General features: G+C 55.6%; 1 pseudogene across 1 annotated transcript; it reads right to left on the bottom strand.

Moving 5' to 3' along the window:
• Positions 1-440: 440 nt before the first annotated feature.
• On the bottom strand, positions 441-16214 carry LOC147651411 (extracellular matrix organizing protein FRAS1-like; annotated as a pseudogene). The gene is made up of 26 exons (XR_015273800.1): positions 16103-16214; positions 15518-15697; positions 13520-13644; positions 12855-12995; positions 12030-12262; positions 11683-11796; positions 10527-10677; positions 9893-10050; positions 9490-9652; positions 9029-9276; positions 8164-8507; positions 7752-7912; positions 7226-7373; positions 6924-7129; positions 6312-6468; positions 5655-5856; positions 4844-5031; positions 4403-4682; positions 3331-3552; positions 2919-3026; positions 2593-2752; positions 2142-2263; positions 1883-2048; positions 1384-1590; positions 794-1072; positions 441-709 (listed from the first exon to the last, which is right to left on the bottom strand). The product of XR_015273800.1 is annotated as an extracellular matrix organizing protein FRAS1-like (transcript).
• Between the last annotated feature and the right edge of the window lie 1539 nt (positions 16215-17753).

The raw sequence follows: 17753 nt of genomic DNA, 5'->3' as shown, positions 1-17753 counted from the left end.
GGGAGGGCGGCGCCGGCTGCGGGAGCGCTGCGGGTCCCGGTTCGGACGCGGCGCCCCCGCCTGGGCCCGGCCGGTCCCGCAGCCCCGGAGCGCTCCCGGCCCGGGCCCCCCGCTCCGCCGGCCCCGAGGCCGCGGCGGGGCCCGAGCCGAGCTGGGCGCCCGCGTCTCCCTCCTTCCCTTCCCCGGCGCAGCAGCTCCGTGGGGCTCCGGCCCGCCGCGCCCCAGGGGAATGAGGGAGACCGGCGGGGCGGCGCAAGAAGGGACACCCCGATCACAGCGGGTTTTGTATTTTAGCTTTACTCTCTTCCGGAGGCCAACGAGGAACCCGGCTGCTCCTCGGCTGGCTCACGGGGGTGGCAGATGCCTTCGCCACCCTGCCCAGTTAAGCCCGGGAGAGCTGGAGCAGCACGGAGGAAGGGCGGCGGTGCAGTCGCTAAGACGGGAGCAGGGGGAATTGACAGCTGCCCCTCCTCACCAGACTAAAAAAATACCCGTATGACTTGCAAGTGCACCTGCTTCACTTCCCTGGCCCTGGCCCTGGCAGAGGCCGCCGCTGTCCCTCGGTGGATGAAGGTTCCTGACGGTGCAGCAGCGGCCGCCCGCCGCCTTCGGGGCGCCCCGGGGCAGCTCCACCTCGCTGTTCAAGGGGAGCTCCTCGGGAGCACGCACCACCCAGCGAGGTGTCCTGCCTTTGCAATGGCATTAATTCCTTCAGGAACACGAATAAAGTGTTTTTAAAGAGCTTTCTCATGAGTGCCTCAGGGGAAAAAAAAAATGAAATTACGGGACTAACATCCTCATCTTCATTTCTTGTATCAGAGGTGAAGTGTGAAGGCCCAGAGTCTACAATTCACCAAGTGTTCGGGAGGTCCTGGACAGAGGAGTCCATTTTGGGCTACCAAAAGCACTGGGTACTCCATACCTGGTAGAGAGCATCCACCTTGAGAGTAAATCCATCAACTCCGGGCATGCTGCTCACCGAGTGGAACTCGGACAGCTGGGAAGCAAAGTGGGCAGAGTCAAAAGGCACAGCGTGGAAATACTTACCCGTCACTTCTGTCTGGTTTCGGTGCTGGAAAGTCAGAGAAGTGTGGTGAGGGATGCTGTCTGCTTTCCCAAGGGAGGCTGGAAGCCAGAGCCCCACCAAACACCTGTGTCAGGGATCTAGTCCGAATGCCCCATCTCCACACGTACACGTGGGCACCGATTGAGGAACACACTCAAAGGGTGGGGGAAAACTGATCTGGTGTTCACAGCTGGCAGCAGCAGCAGCAGCAGCACAAAACATCCCCCACGGGCTCCCTTCCTCATCCCTTTGCAGCCACCGCCTGCCGGTTGCCAGAGCAAATCCCAAACGGGAAGAAGCAGGAGCAGAGCACTCACCAGGAGGAGGAATCGGTGCTTCAGGTACTTGTGGGGCTGGATGCAGCCGTACTGGGGCCCCTGGTTGTAGACGGTGCCCGTGGGGTCGAAGAGGGGCACGTGGCCAGCCCTGCCTGTGCACAGGTAGACCTTCTCCAGCTGCAGCTTGTAAGCGGCGTTGAGGTTTTGTTCGGGGGGCCAGAGCACGCGCCGGTACAGGATCTGCCCGGGGGGAGGTCGGGACAAAGAGGGGCAGGTGAAATTTCCCAAGCAGGAAAACGCTGCCAGAGCCAAGTGTCCGTGTTCAGAAGGGTTGGGGTTGTTTGGGAAGGGCTCGGTGTGTGGGAGTGACAAAACGCGGTGCCAGAGCACGCTGTTCTTTCACAGGGCTGTAAGATGTCAATTACTGCTGTAGAAGAGGCAAAGCTACACGTGGGTTCTGCCCTTTCCTCTCCAGGGAATGGAAGCTGTGAAAGCAGAAATGCTGGGCACAGGCAGAAGAGGAGAGGTAAATCCTACCCTTGGATAAAGCCCCCTTGTAATCCATTTCTGCCAGAGACCTTTCCGATTTGGTGGGGTCCATTAGAAAAACCTTCTCGTTGTTACAGAGCTGAAACTCTGTGTTCAGGGAGTAAACAACTGGAAGTGGGCGGTTTGTCTGCCGGAAGGCGATCGGGATCAAAAACCTGCAACTGGGACAAGGAAGGAAACAAAGGGGAGATGAGGTTTGGACGGGTGTGCACCCCAAAGGGGCCGAGCCTGCCCTCCTGCCCTCTTACCGCTCGGGAGCGTGAGCCGGGCAGGGCAGGGCAGGGGCTTGGCTCCAGGCTCTGCCCACGGCGGCGTGGGCTGCACCGTGCAGGGCATCAGGAAGATGGTGTATCCTCCAGAGTAATCCTTCCTGGGAACAGACAGAAGACCCTGCAGCCACCAAGCACAGCTCAAAGCCCTTCACCCAGGGCAGCACCTCTCCCTTGCCCCAGCAATGTCATCCAGCAGTCCCCGAGGGACAAGTGTGACTCTGGGATCAGTCTATCCACAGGCCGCACTGCTGGAAACATTCCTTTCCAAGAGGCTGAGCTGATTTTTCTCGCAGTACAACGGTGCTCCAGCTCTGACCAAGCTCCTGAGCATTCCGTGCTATTGCTGGCGTGGCTGCTGGAGGGGTGCCAGGGAGAACGTGGTGCTGTGGGGGAAGCTGCTGGAGGGGACTGCACCCCCAGCCCTCACCTGTTGTAGGAGCTGGTTGCTCTCCAGAGCTGGTAGGGAGAATCAAAAGTCTGAGCGCTCCACAGCAGCTGCAGGGCAAATTCGATGCCTCCCAGGTGCTCTGGAGTTACCAAAGAGGACCTGACACCTGGCAGGCTGTGGTGCTCCATGACAAACAGCCCTGGGGGAGGACAAGGAGGTGACGGGAGGCAGAGCGCGGAGAGGCCCCACCTCGCAGGGGCAGAGGGGCTCCCGGCGGGGACGGGGACTCGTTCCGCTGCCTGTGCCGTCAGAGCAGAGCTCTGTGTGACCCTGCTCTGTGTCCCTGCCAGGATCGCTGCCCTCACCTCTGAACTTGGCCTGCGTCTTGAACTCGATGACCGGCCGGCCGTCCTCGCGGATGTAGATGGGGATTATCTGCAGGCAGGCCGAGAGCGCGCTGTCCGTCTGGATCCCTGCAAGGACAGCAAGCGCCACTGGGAGCCCACACAGCACCCTCGCTCTCCTCTGCTGGGCTCTGCCAGCCCCAGAAGCGCTTGGGACACCTCCACAAGGCAGGGTTCAGCTGGGATCAGCCTCCAGTGAGCCAGCTGCACGCTCCCTCCGTCAGCCACCGGCTGCCTAAGCCCCCCGCAAGCACAGAGGAAGGCAATATTCCGAGTTCCCCGCTCCCTCAGGACTCTGGGGGCAGTGCAGGAGCTAAGGGGAAAACATGAAGGAACCACTTCTTCCATAGCCCTTGGAGCGCCTCAGGCTCACCTGTCCTCCAGAGAACGGTGTCGTAGAAGAAGGAGAACTCCATCTCGCTGCGGTGCTCCGGGGAAGCCCAGCCCCTCGGTGCCGTCACACAGATGTAGGACACGTAGAGAGGGACGTGGACTGTCAGGAAGGACTGAGCAGAGTCCCTTGCCTGGCAATAAAACCCCAGAAAGGGGGTTATGCGCCTTGCAGTGAAGTCAGAGGTGACTCTGGACGTTCTTTACGTGCAGGTACCTCAGACAAACCGGCGTTGTAATGCGGGGGCAGTGCTAAGGCTCCCTGGGACCATGGGACAAAGGAACTCTGGGCACAATTTCACCTCAAAACCCCCCTGATTTCCAAGGCTGTGAATTAAAAATGAGCAATTCTGCTTGCTCAGGCCTCCCAGAGCTCTCCATTTATTATCTGCAGAGTGCAGCTGTACTTTGCAGGCCCTGGAGAATTTGGGGAGATGTTCCAGCCTGGCTGGGGCCAGGCTCCACATGCTCCACTGGGCAGTTTCTCCGGCCAGGCGGCTCCTCTGGGTTTGTGCAAACAATTGGAGCTATAAAAGGAAACTTCAGGAACTAGTTCCAGGCTGGCAGGAATTAAGAGAGATGATGCTGGTCCAAGCAATTTAATGGGAGAGCCTGGGGGAGATGGAGTGGGCTGCACGTGGATAACGCAGCCAGGAGAGGACAGTGAGACACCCCAAACAGGGAAAGCCACTCGTTTCTAGAGGAACATTTTTGGCTTCTGGTCTCTTAATTAGGGAATGAGCCAAAATATCCCATGTTGTGGAGCATGGCCTGAGCCGCCTCTGCTCATTTCTATTGGCCGAGAACACAGTCAAACTTATAAAAGGGAGCCCAGCTGAGAACGTTTTGTATTTCCAGTACGGCCCTACATTAAAAGAAACCAGTATTTTCCTGGCACTCTGAAGATTTAGAGAATAAAATAAATGGAAAATGAATGAAATGGAAAATAAATGAAATAAATGAAAAGCACCCAGGCCTCCCAGCTAGTCCCAAATCCAATGAGATTTTTAGGCCAGAATCTCCGCAGCCCCACCGGTGCCTCCCCGCCCGCGTACCCTGTGGTTGACGCTGGTGAAGGGCGTGTTGTCCGTGATGGTCTCGAAAGGCCAGCGGGCTTCCGTTCCCGTCCGTGGGGGCGGCCACTTCCCAGCTGAACTGTATGGAAGACTGGTTGATCCCGGCCTCGCCGCAGCGCTCCTTCATCAGGGCGTACTTGGGGACGTGAAGGTCACAGGGAGTGACACAGACGAGGGGGTAGCCTGGGGAGGGGGATTTCTTCGCACCCTCCTTGGTCACTTCTTCCACGCGGTCGTAGTGACCAGCCACGGTGACCACCTGTGGGAAACCAGAGGGCAGCACTCAGCTGGAGCCGAGGGAAAGGGTGGAAAAAGCCATCCACGCCTCCCACGTTGCCACGGCAGCCCCACTTTCTATTTCCCAAATCCCACTGCGGTTTCCACTCTGTGCTTGAAGGGCACCAACTCACATCCACTCACCACGGGAGGTGCTGGGAGAATCGGGCTCCCCGCTGCCTCCTGATCCAAAATAGTCACTGTGGCAGTGCTGCTGTCTCCTAGAACTGCTTCCACAGGATCATCTGGGCCCAGCACCAGAGAAAAGGACTCGTGCCACTCCCGGTCTTCGTTGGACATGATCTCCACCTTAAACATGATGTGGGCCACGCCTGAGGGAGCGAGTACAAGAAAAACAGAGAGAAGTGGATTCATCACCAGAGACTGCTCTGAAGTTCTCATCCGGACCCTGCTCCCAGCTGTGACCACGGAGACATTAGGATAAAATACGCATTATAAATTTTATTTCCACTCATTGCTGCTAATAATTTACCCAGAGGAGCCCACTATAAACATAAAACTCCAGCTATGACAACTGATCCAATCGATCCGGTGATAGATTTACTAGCAGATGCCATCTGAGGATTAATAGCGACTGTCTTGTAGTAGCTGCCTGAAGGAAAAATCTGGGATGCAAAGCACATTCCCATCCCTCGTCTTCCTCACACCAGTGTGCAGAGCCATTTGGTGAGGGCTTCTTGGTCCAGCAACGTGGTCTGAGGTGTTCACAGGACTATGTTCCTTCAGGAGGACTTGACTCTGCCAAGTGCCAGCGCTTCCTCCTCTGCTCTGATCAGCCTTCCTTTAAACACATCAGCTAATTTTGAGTAACAACATTACAGCAAACTTCATGCTTTTCCAGTGGCTTTTCCCAAACCTCCTGGAAGTCCCTGGCGCGCACAAAACGTCCCTGGTCGCATCCCCACCTCAGACCCTCCCCGCCAGGCCCCTTCACCTGGGCTGAACTTGAGCATCCAACTCTTGGGGTAGTAATCCACGCCGGCCTGTGCCGAGCCGTCGCGGGCGCTGCAGCGCACCTTGGACGTTCTGTTCTGGTCACCTCTGCGGATCACCGGGATGTTCAGCACAGCCACTCCCTCCGGGCCCGGCGGCTCCCGGCACCTGGTACGCGGCCTCTTCGAACTCGATGCTGGGGGCTGCAGGCACAGCAGGGAGGGGAAAAGCTCCGGGTTTGCACCCCTGACTGGCTCAGCTCAGCTCCTTTCAGACTCGTCTACACGCCTTCGGAGCGAGGGGCTCCTCAAAGCAGGGGCCAAAAAGGCTTGGGTGTGACTTAGGGCAGAACTTAACAAGGGCATTGGGTTACAGAGGATGGCAAATGATTCTCCCATCCCTGGCATCCCTCTTCTCCCCCCACAGATCTCTCCAGGCTGTGATGCTGTGGAGGGAGAGGAACATCTCCCAGGGGAAGCACAGCAACTTCCAGCAATGGAAACAGGAGAGGTGGTGCGTCTGAGCTCTCTTAGCCAAGCCCTCCCTTCAGCCCAGCACAGGGCTGTGACCACGGCACCGAAGGCATTCACTGCAGCCCTGGGACTGTGCCGACTCCCTGGGAAGCAGCAGGACATCCTTGCAGAGCAGCCTCACTCACCATCTTCCTCATTGGTGACAGTTACGGTTGCCACGTCCATCTTCCCAACCCGAGCTCCGCTCCAATGGTTTCCAAGGGGGCTACTCAGATAGACCTGGAACTGCTCTTCTGGTTCGAAGGCAGAGTCATCACTGATGTGGACGCTGCAGTTCTTCACCTACAGCCAAGTGAAGAGGAGAAAGCAGCGCACACTGATACATCTGATAAAGCCCCGTAAAGGCCAGGCTGTGCCTCACTATCCAGGGTTGCTGTCCATCCTGGAAGAAACCCTTCTATTTTTAGGGCTGCTACTTCAGTGTGGACAAAGCACAGCCTGTTACAGGAGGAGACACATCAGCAAAGACATCTCTTTCCACAATCCCACAGCTCTCTGTAGAACAACCCTGAGTCCTCCTGATGCATCACATTTACATTTCATAACGTAACCAGTTTCAGCATGAAACGCACAGCCCCTTCAGAGTGGCTCACGCTGCTAGGACAAGAATCTGTGCCACCTGAAACCAGCCTGGACAACTCTGCCAGCTCCCTCTGACGACAGAGAGCCGAGGAGGAGACGTGAACCTCTCTCCCAGCACCGGTTCTTCGCTCCCCCACGAGGCAGGTCCAGCTCACCTTCTCCCCTTTGAAGAAGGTGACGCGAGACTCCTCTGCATCCCTCCTCTCCGCGAAGTCCTCCGTGACCTGCGCCGTCTGGCTCCGCGTGTAGCACCTGACGGAGGACTCGTAGCTCAGGTCCCCCGTGCGGAAGATGGGGATGTGCAGGGTCCCTTCCTTCTCCTTGGCCGTGTAGGTGTCCTTGGTGAACTGCATGCTGGGCACTGCAGAGGGGCAGAAACAGAGCCCAGCAGAGCTGAGGATCCTCAGGGAGCCAAGGGGCCAGAACAGAGCAGATAGAGCTGCCAGGGGTAACTTACCGTCTTGGAAAATGTCGTTAATGGCCACGACAGCCTGGAACGGCTTTGCCAGCTCGGCTCCGTAGGGGGAGCTGAGGTAAACAACAAATGTCTCCAGCCCTTCTATCACTGGGTACTGAGCATCGTCCAGGATTGTCAGGGGGCAGAACTGGGAGGAAAGTGGAATTCCTGCTGTTAGACGTATAAAGCTTTCATCCCTCTCAGCACTCACATCTGGCAGTCTAGTGTAAAGCCATTATGTCACTGGGTTTTCTGAATCCATTAATCAATGCAAAGAACGTTCTACGTGAATCCAGCTTATCATTTCAGAGAACAGGGCAGCCATCCTTATCATGGAAGAGGTGGCACGGCCAAATCTCTCCTGGCTGGAGTGCTGATGGGATGGGAGTCTGTGCTTAGCAGACTCATTAACAGTTCTCAAGTGGCCCAGCGAGGATATTCAAAACAAATGCTAGATATGCACAGAAACACAAGACAAGTGTCACCAGGCAAAGCAGACCCAGCAGGAATCCAAGTGGCTCCTCACCTCTTCTGTCTTGCCTGGCCTGAACTCTATTTTTCTGGAGCTGGGGACATAATCAACTCCCGGGCTGGCCGAGGGCGGGTCTGACGTCCGAGTGGCACACCACACCGACGTGGGCGTGGAGAGGTCGGGTCCCTGCCGGAGCACTGGGATCTCAATGTGTCCTGCAGCAGCACGTGCACATGAGAGAGAACAAACTGAGAGAGCACAAACTGAGAGAGCAGCCACGTTCCACAAACCCCTGCCTTGCCCTGCAGCACTGCTCCTGCCCCCAGGCTCCCCCTGGGCACACAGGGAACCAGAGCCCATCCGCACATCTCTGAAGTTCTGCTGTGCCCCGAATCGCTCCTTCTGGCACCTCCTGGTGGTGAAAGCTTCTACAGTGAGCATCCCAACACGACCACCTGCTCCTCACCTGCAGCCTCGCTGACAGTAAAGGTGGCATTCCCCAGGAACAGCGTGGAGGCGTCGTTGGGACCGGCGATGACCGCGTTGGCTGAAGCCCGGCTGCCGATGCGGGCGCTGTTCGAGGTGTCGGCCAGCACCACCTCAAACTCCTCTTCCTCTTCATATTCGCTGTCGTCGATCAGAGTGACATCACAGGTCACCAGGGTGACACCTGGCCCCAAAATGAGGCGGCTCTCATCCGACAGCCCCCGGGACTTGAAGTCGGAGCCGGATTCCAGCACGTGAAGGCTGCTGCCCTTGGCCGATTGGGGGACGGTGTAGCAGATGCAGACACGGTGCTGCTGGCATCCCCTAGGAAGCAACAGGGAAACTCCATAGATCTGTGGAAATACTTTTAATCTGTTTGCTGGAGATACTGGTCACTTAAAAAATAAAGCAGCATTCGGAAAAGAGGGCGAGGAATGAAAAAGAACACCGTCCCTGCTCCTGAACTTGCATGGCAGCTGGCTTAGACATGACTTCCAGGCATGCTCCTAAATCCACACTCAGAAAACCGGTGGCACTTGCCTATTAACATGCAGCCCAGTGACAGGGTCCACATAAAACACTGTCTAGGTCACAGAGAAGCAGCAAACAAATACAAGGGTTTGCTCCTGCTGGGAGCTGAAACAAATCCAAACCCAAGAAGCTTTAACAGCAGAGACAGGAACAAACACACTGCGTGTAGCTTGACGTTTCACAGTCGTGCCACATAACATCGGAGAAGACCCCAAAACCACAAGCAGGCACAGCCCAAGGGCTCGCTCTCTGTCACGAGGGTTCCCCCATGGCCCTCCCATGGGGCTCAGCATGTCCTGCCCAGCCCGACCCACCTTTCCTTTGCACGGGAGCCGAGAGCAAGCCGGCGCTCTCGCTGACGTGGAAGGCGTTCCCGTCAAACTGCAGCGTGGGCTCGTCCTCGGGGTCCGCGACGGTGACGGTGGCCCGGGTGACGTTCCCCAGCAGGGCGTAGGCCGGCATGCTGAGCTCTACGGAAAAGCTCTCCGTGCCCTCGAACACGTCGTCGTCGTTGATGGTGACGGTGGCAGGCCTTGGTGTCCTCCCGCTCCTCGAACTGCACCTGGAAGGCAGAAATCCGGCTGCTGTCCTTGGACCGGGCTCTGGAGCTTCCCGTCCTTCCCGTCTCACCCTGCTCTGAGGCGTTCCCTCTTCTGACAGCAAATAACTCGCGTGACTTTAGGAATAAAACACACCCTCCTCGGTGTTTTTAGCACTTTTTGTCTGTTCTTTCCTCCAGGCTCTGTGTGAGGCAGGTGTGGTCGGGCCCACCCACCTGCCCCGCATACTCCACGTAGTCCTGCTCCCCGGGCCGTGATGCGGCTCCAGCGGTGGCCGTTCCCTGCTCGGTGCGGCACAGGACAATGCTGTACCGGTTGAGGTTCCCCACCCGCCTCACGGCGACGCTGACGGAGCCGGCGCTCTCCCTGACCTCGTAGCTGGAAAAAGGGATCGAGCACACACAGGTAACGGGCTGGGGAGCAAACCCCGTGCGGGGCTGCGGGGGTGAGCGTGGCCTCCCTGGGAGATCCGAGGAACAATAACAACCGGGGACTTGGGCGCGGGGCAGCTGCTCCACGCTTTAGGCCCCTCTCCTCACTGACAGAATTGCCTTCCCATGCTGCAGGGAGCTCAGCTAAGAGCCCAGCCCCCAGCCAAGTGCCCCTCGTGCCACTTACCTGCCGTGAGTAAAGCTGAGAAGGGACCGTTGGACGTGGAAGACGTTGCCGCTGACCACGTTGTTTGCTGTCCTTCACTAGGAACTGAAAGCTGTCCGCGGTCTCCTGGACCATCTCCTCGTGCGCCACGTACCGAATGAGGCCCTGGTTCACATCCTCTGCCGGGAGGGAACGTCCAAGGAGTTGGGACAGAAATCCCAAGGCAGCTTTGGAGATGAGCAGTGTGGGTCTGCACGGCCACATGGAGCGAGGATCACAGGGAGCAGTTACCCCCTCACCTCCCCTTCCCTCAGCCCCGCAAGAGTGAACTCTCCCCACATTTTGCTGGCTCTGCACAGCTAGCCACACCACTGTGATGAACACCTCCTGCAAGATCTATAACCCCTCTTCACTGCCCCAAGTCACAGCTCCAGCTCTAACAAGCCTGGAGAACCTGGGACAAGCTGCAGGACACAGGTTGGTGTCTCCAAGAAATTACAGGATTTCTGCAACTGACAGCCAAGTTCAATGCTTACTGTCAACACACTTTGGAGATCTGCCCCTTGTCTTCTCCCCTCACACCTATTTTTCCCTTATTTTAACAAACTGAATCAAGTGATGGAAAAAAGCAGCAGGACACAGCCCAGCTCCATACCCTGTGTAAAGGTGGTCACAGCTGTGCCCGGCTTCAGCTTGTTCTCCACGTGGCCATTTCTGGGACCGGCTGTTATCTCATAGATCAGCTGTTCGTCATCTGTGTCAGGATCTGTCATCAGTAATTCCTTCTTAGTGATGAGATTGGTGGCCTGGATTAAAGCCAAAACCAAGGGAGTCAAACTGAAGCTCCAGCAGTGCAAGTCTGATTGACTGTTCACACAAAAAGCCCGACCATCCCTCTGTTAAAACAGACAAAGGGAAAATCTAGGGATGTGAAAGCACAGAGCGGCCTTGAACTGAGATATCCCACAACGTGTTTGACAACACAACAAAGATTCAAATTTTGCCTCGCATCTGGTTTAATTAAGCCAGGTTTAGTTTAATTAAGAAGACAGATGTGGCTCAAAGAAAAGCAAATTCCAAAGCAGCTGCCCAGCCTTATTTAGCTGGGGCTAAAAGCTAGGACAAATCTTTGGGTTTAACTTAGAAAGTTCTGTTCCACGAGCTGTGCTGACGCTCAGGTGAGGCCCTGCTTGGCAATAAAACATCTGCAAACAGCCTCAGATTGAAGGACTCACTCAAGACAGTTCGCACAGCCTTGGAGAGCCTCCAGGAGAGCACTTTTCAAATGCCCTCAGGTGGATCTGATTCAGTTCTACCACATTTTGCTTTCTCTTCAAAAGCAGAATGTTTTTGACAGCAGGAGAAAGAGAGAAAATTGAGCTGCTCGAGGAGCAGGAGTGCTTTTCCTGAAGTGAGGAGTTTGAGCTGAGATAGCCATTTCTTAATGCAATTTCTTACTACAGCGTTTTCCACTCATTTTTTTCTGGGAAGAACCAAAGTGTTGCTTTACAGTTAGTGCTGGCTCCTCAGAAACAAGCTGAGAGTTTTATGGGGTTTTGTTTGGATTTCAGCACAACAAAGGCATTTGTTTCACAGCAAGAAACTCCTGCACCGTATCCTTGGAAAGCCATCTATCTCTGCCGCACATCATCAAGACATCTCCACCGTCAGCAAAGCTAAAAATGTACCCTGGGGAGGGTATTCTCCATCCCAAAAATCAAAGTGCTGAAGGATGAGGATGCTCTCCTGCGAAGCCCCTTCTCCTGGAGCAGCCTGAGAAGCAGCCCAAGCTGAGGCCAGGCAGCTGTTACCTTGCCATCCGTGTACTCCAGTCACTGCAGGCCCAGGTTGGTGACCACCCTGGGTGTCCCGTCATCCACAGGGAGGATGTCCACCTGGAAGCGCTGCGGTGCTGCCGTCACCACCTGACACCAGTTCAGAGACACGGGGGTTACTGTGCGAGTCAGAGCCTCAGCCACCACGTCACCAGCTCGGCTCCCTTCGGCTCTGCTGGCAGCAAGGGCAGAGTTTGCAGGGAGGGGAAGAAGCAAAGACGTGACCGAGAACGTTCAGTCAGCATCTCAGTCCCCCCTGCCCCGAGAGGAGGCACCTCCCTGTGAGCTCCCAAGGCCCCCTCCCATCCCTTCTCCTCCCTGACCTTCTTCCCTCCCTCCTGCACCACGAAGAGGGGGCTGGTGCCGTCGGAGACGGTGAGGGTGAAGCGGTCCCTGAGCGCGCTGCCGCCGCCGTGCCTGCAGCTGCCGCGCTTCTGGTAGATGTGATGTCATCCCTGGTGAAGGTGGTGGCCTGCAGAGGACGCTGCCCGCGGCCGCTGCGCTCCATCAGCCCGTGCCGGGGCGGCTGCACCGCCCCGAACGTCAGGGACTCCACCTGTGCCCGGACATGGAGGGGCAAAGCTGGGGACACGACCTCAGGACACTGCCCTTCCAGCTCAGGAGGCCCGGACAGGGATTCTGGCCAGGCAGCTCCACTGCGTTGGTGTTCCCAACACAAGGGTTAGCACAGAACATTCCTGGTTCCCCCTGAGCCCCGCCCTGTCCTTGTCCCTCTCCCAAGGGATTTTGTTTTGTAGGTGTCTCCCTATAAAACAAGGCACATCCCACCGAATTCCTGCTTCAGCTGGTCTGAGACAGCTCCCACCCACCCCTGTGCCTGCTCCACGAACACAAGAGCAGCCCCCAGTCCTGCAGCCATTCCGGGCAGTGTGTCCCTTGCCACTTCTGCCAGGGCAAAAACCTTGGGGGCAGGATTTTGGCTCAGGCAGCCAGATCTCTCGCTGCAGGGGAAACAGCAGTGAGATAGAGCCAGTGTTCGACAGCTCAGCCTCTGGCCAGACCCAGGAAGAAGAGGAAGTGCCATTTCCATCCATGCTGAGCATAAATTCAGCATTAAGTCTTTAAACACAAGCCCAGATGTGCAGCACAAGAGGGGAGCAAGGAGGCTGGGGGTGGTCCTGCCTTACCTCTGTGTCAGCATCTGTCGCTTTGAGCTCAAACTCCGTGATGGTTTTTCTCACCCCTTCCTGAACTGTCATCCCAAAGATTTGCACGATGGGCAAGGAGTCATCCACGGGGTTTATGGTGATGTCAAATGTCTGGCTCACCTGGGACAGGAAGAAAAGCTTCCCTTGCCAAATTCAGCCTTCCAAGAGTGTGACTTCACCGCAAGAGCACAGCGATCCCCAGTTTGGGTCTCTTCATTTCAGCCTTGTCTGAGCTGCTAAGCCCAGATCACTTCTTTATCCCTCCCCACTCATTAATTCTCCCTCTTTCTGTGATATTTACGGACATCCACTTTCCCTCCCTCTCTCACTCAGTTTTGCCCCTCTCCCTCTATGTGCAGCTAGACTTCTTCTCTTTCAGAAAGCAGGAAAAAGGCATTTCTCCAGGGGCTGGCTGTCGTCACTACGCTGTCAGTGCACTGGATCAAAGCTGAGCTCCAGCAACAGTTGGCAAGCAGCTGAAAACCAGGCACCCAGCTCTTGGTGAGCCCACAGGGCAGGTGGCTCCCTGTTCCCTGCACAGGCCTTCCTCCCTCCCTGACCTGAGCGATGTGGGAAATCCCACAGCAGGAGAAGGAGGAACAGCCACATCTGCCCACTCAGGCAAAAGTCAGGCTGGGACTGACCTCGTTTGTCCCATCAGACACAGAAAAGGTGAAGGCATCCGTGTGCTTTTCCTCCTCACTGGTGTGGATGTACTGGATGCTGCCAGAGGCCAAGTCTGCCTGGCTGAAGGAACTAATTCTTGTCCCTGGAAAACGAACAACAGGGAGGAAATGTGCAGCAGAAAGAGCAAGGCAGGGAAAAACTACGGGAAGCAGGACATATTTAGGCATGAGGACTCGGTTTTGGCTGGTTCTGATCCAAGGCAGGCTGCCCCGTGAACCCTCAGCTGAGCCAGGGATTTAGCTGGCACAGAGCCTCCTAAAATTTCCTTCTCAAAAAGAAGTCCAGGCTTCTTTTCATCTCCTCCTGTTGGGAGTGGGCCTCCTGGGGCAGAGAAGCTGGGAGAAAAACTGTCCATGTAACACTTGGATTGTCGCTGCTGGGCAGGACTAAGCCAACCGTGGCATCACTGGGGATGAACCGAAGGCCTCCTGGCCTCACAGCAGTTTTCCAAAATGCCTTCCAAGGATCTCTTCTCTCTGCCCTTCCTTATACCCCTGCATTTAGTACCCAGTCCCATTTTCAGCACTGATTTATAGTGACATCTTTACAGCCCATTAGGTGTGACACAGCCACAGAAAGGTACCTGACAAGCATTTTAAAAAACACTTGAGCATTTTTAAATCTCTTTGCTACGTTCAACAGTTTTTACTGCTGCTGTCAACCAACATCCTGACAAGAAGTTTGCCACCAATATATCACACTAAATGGCTGCTGACAAGTGCTGGCCACACTACAGAAGACACCAGGATCTGATTTAAATAAATGAGCCACAATGGAACGATCAGCTAATATTTCCTCAGAGCTCATCAGCTGGAAAGGTTTGGGTTCTCTTTTGAACACTTCAGTATTCTCTCCTTAGGTTTAGGTCATTTGAATCATTACAGCTACTTCTCAGTCTGTGACTCGGTAGCCTTATTGGTCCCTCACAGACATGAAAAAGCAGAGAAATCAGAATCATCATCAGATTTTAAATAACAGGAGGAATAAAGCCCTTAATTCAAGTCTCCCAAGTACAAAATTCGCTGGTTAGTTTGCAATTTAGACAAAGATACTGCAAGTTTTTAATTTACTCTCACAGCAGAGAGTAGTTTGCTTATTATAACTCATTCACTATTCCTGCCCTTTCAACATGTTTTTGTGAGAAGATGAGGCAAACCACACACCCAAACTGAGCTGTACAGGGACCGTCTGCATCTTGAAAACACAGAGCAGATATTTCCGCTTTCATCTCACGTTAACGAGAAATATAAAGTTAAGAAGAAATACAACCTTAGATGAATATAATAAAATCAGAAGAGCGTATTTTATGACACCACAGATCAAGATTAATTCATCAGGGAGAGGCAGCACACTCGCACAGTCAGCAGGCACGAAAGGCAGCTCTGAAATTCAGATCACATCTGCAGAACTGACCAACCCCCTTCCCTGAACAACCAGAGTTCATTATCCAGCACAACCATCACACCCCAACATCGCTTCCTGTTAAACTCAGTAGACGGTTCCCTTCCTCTCTCCACAGCACAGCTTAGGGAAACAGGCTGGGCTTTAGGGATCAAGGGACATACTGGCCAAGAGGAGGACAGAAAGCACCAAGGAGGACAGTCTGTGCACCAAGATGAGCCGTTCCCAAGGACATTAAGGGATGGATTCTTTGCTGTTCACAGCAAAGGCCAAAGGTTTTCCTGGGAGAAAAGGAAAACCTACTGCAGAAGCAGCAGTAGGGCCAGAAACTGGCCCAGAGGCTGAATAAATCCTAAACTGGGATTATTGGGCTGCTCTGCCTCCACTCACCTTATTCCCTAACCCTCTGGGCTCATTTATTTTAGCTTTGATTTCTAACAGGAACTGGAATTGTGTGTCGCTGCCTCTGGGCATGTTTTTCCTGCAATGAATGTTTAGGGCTCAAAAGCCTCCAGCATTTTGCTGCTGTGAGAGCCCAACACCTCCCAGCTCACCTGGGGAAGCCACGTGCTCCAGATGCCCCAGCTGTGGCTGCCAGGTGACCTTCAACTGGAGCTGGGAGGCTTCGCTGTCCTGGTCAGTGGCCGAGAGCTGGAGGGTTCTGATTGTCTTTGCCGAGTTCTCATCCAACACCAGCCCCTCGTTAGTGATGATGGAGGGGGGAAATCTGTCCTCTGGAAGGGTTAAACACAAAGCTGAGTTAGGAGATGCTTCTTCCCGTGGGTGCTTGGGCAGGAAAACAAAACACACGCACAAATGTTTTGATAATTCCAAACCAGGAACTTTAGGCCTTGCCATTGATCGGGGTTGATAACATTATAATGTCTTATAGACGATCTCAACAAAATGTGAAAGATACTAAGGGGAATTTTTCTACCTTTTCACTGAGTTTGTCAGAAGCCAAAGAATGAACCCTTACATCTGCAAAATCTCCCCGTGCCCCTCACTTCAAAGGCCTTGGAATTGACGGCGCATCAAAACCGAGTCTCAAGAATTACATTTCGCCTTGCAGTACATGTGGGATGGAATCTGGGAGCAGCCCTGAGCGCTGCAGCAAAGAAAGCATAACTGCCTTTTACCTATGACATGGATGTAAAAAACCCGGTCCATCAGTTTGTTGCCATCTGCATCCATCACATCAAAGGTGAAGGGGAAGTTTCCACCAGGATCCCTTTCCTGTGGCTGGCATTTTCACCACATGCCCTGGAGAGAGGGACAGCAGAAAAGAGATGCTTCCTTACAGGCTGCAGCTTCTAATTCTTACTTTGGAAGCAGGCTGACCCCATCAGCTGAGGCACCTGGGGCTTGACAGAGCTCCAGAATTTGGGTTTCACAACTTTCTCTCTTTATTCTTTTTCTCCTGCTGAGAGAGCTGTTTTAACATCTGTTCAATGATACAGGGTTCTGCTCTAATCTTACTTCTTTCCCTCCCTCTCTCATAAAGAATCACAGAATCATGGAATATCCCAAACTGGAAGGGACCCATAGGGATCATCAGGTCCAGGATGTTAAGAGTGTGTTATCCCCTTCTTGCCTCCCTGCCCCACCTGCCCCAGCCCCCGTGATTTCGCGGTCTGTTCCTATGTCCCCAAACCCCACGGCGGATCCCGCGGCGCCCCCTCCCCTTCCCCATCCTCATCCCTCTCCCGTCTCCGACGTGGCAACCGGCGAGCTCCCCGCTCCGTGTTCCACACCCCCCCCAGCCTCGTCACCGGTGTCGCAATCCCCGCCCTGCCCGCCCCCGGCTCTGCCCTCACGGCCCCCGTTCCCTCTGTCCCCACAGGCGTCCCTCCCTTCCCGCCCGCTTAGAGCGGCGCGCCCCCGCCCCTCGACCGCGCGGCCCTCGTTACTCCTACCCCAGTTCCGGCACGCTCCGCTCCCCTACAGCCGCTCCGTGCCGCCCGCGCCGCCTATGGCGCCCCGCGGGCTCCGCTTTCCCGGCAGCCGTGCAGTCGCCGTTCCCGCCGCCGCCGCCGCCGCCGTTCAGCGACGCCGCTCTCAGCGGTGCCGCCGGGGCCCATTCGGAAGTCGCGCCGTCCCACACCACTCCCCCATGCTGCCCTGCGGCGCTGACGTCATCCACGCATGCGCAGTCACAGGTTCTATCGCCGATGCTCCTGCTGCCGCCTACGGCTGCCCCGTGCCCGCTCGCAGCCGCAGCTTTTCCACCGCCCTCCGTACCGGCCTCTCAAGCCGCGGGGGGGAGAGCAAGGACGGGCACGGGGCCCCGGCTCTACAACTGCTGACAGCCGCGTCGCCTCTGCCACCGCCCGGCCCAGCCGCTGTCCGGTCCCCGCCGTGCGTCTTCACGTCCCCGCGTCCACCACCGCAGCCGCCCGACGCCGGCACACGGCCCCCGCCTGTCTCTGCCCCGCTGCTAACACCGGCACAATAAATAAACGGGAATTGGGGGAAAATCGGGAACTGGGGGAAAAAACGGGAATAAAGAAAAAAACACTGGAAATCGGGAGAAAAAAAAAACCGGGAAAGAAAACAACAAACCAGGAATAAAGAAAAAAAAGGGAATTATGGGAGAAACGGAAATTGGGAAAAAAGGTAATGGGATCAAAGGGAACAGGATCAAAGGTCCCGAGGGTGCTGAGCGCCTTCCAGAAGGTACAGGATGAGTCCCGAGCGTGCTGAGCACCCTCGGTACTCATCCTGCATCCTCGGGATGGTGCTGAGCACCCTCGAGACGGCGCTGAGCACCCACGGTATGGTGCTGAGCAC

This window comes from Cyanistes caeruleus, chromosome 9 (assembly GCF_971803275.1).
Source record: "Cyanistes caeruleus chromosome 9, bCyaCae1.hap1.1, whole genome shotgun sequence".
Classification (NCBI taxonomy): Eukaryota; Metazoa; Chordata; class Aves; order Passeriformes; family Paridae; genus Cyanistes; species Cyanistes caeruleus.
The sequence above is the reverse complement of the archived record's forward strand: the minus strand, read 5'-3'. Positions and strand labels throughout refer to the sequence as shown.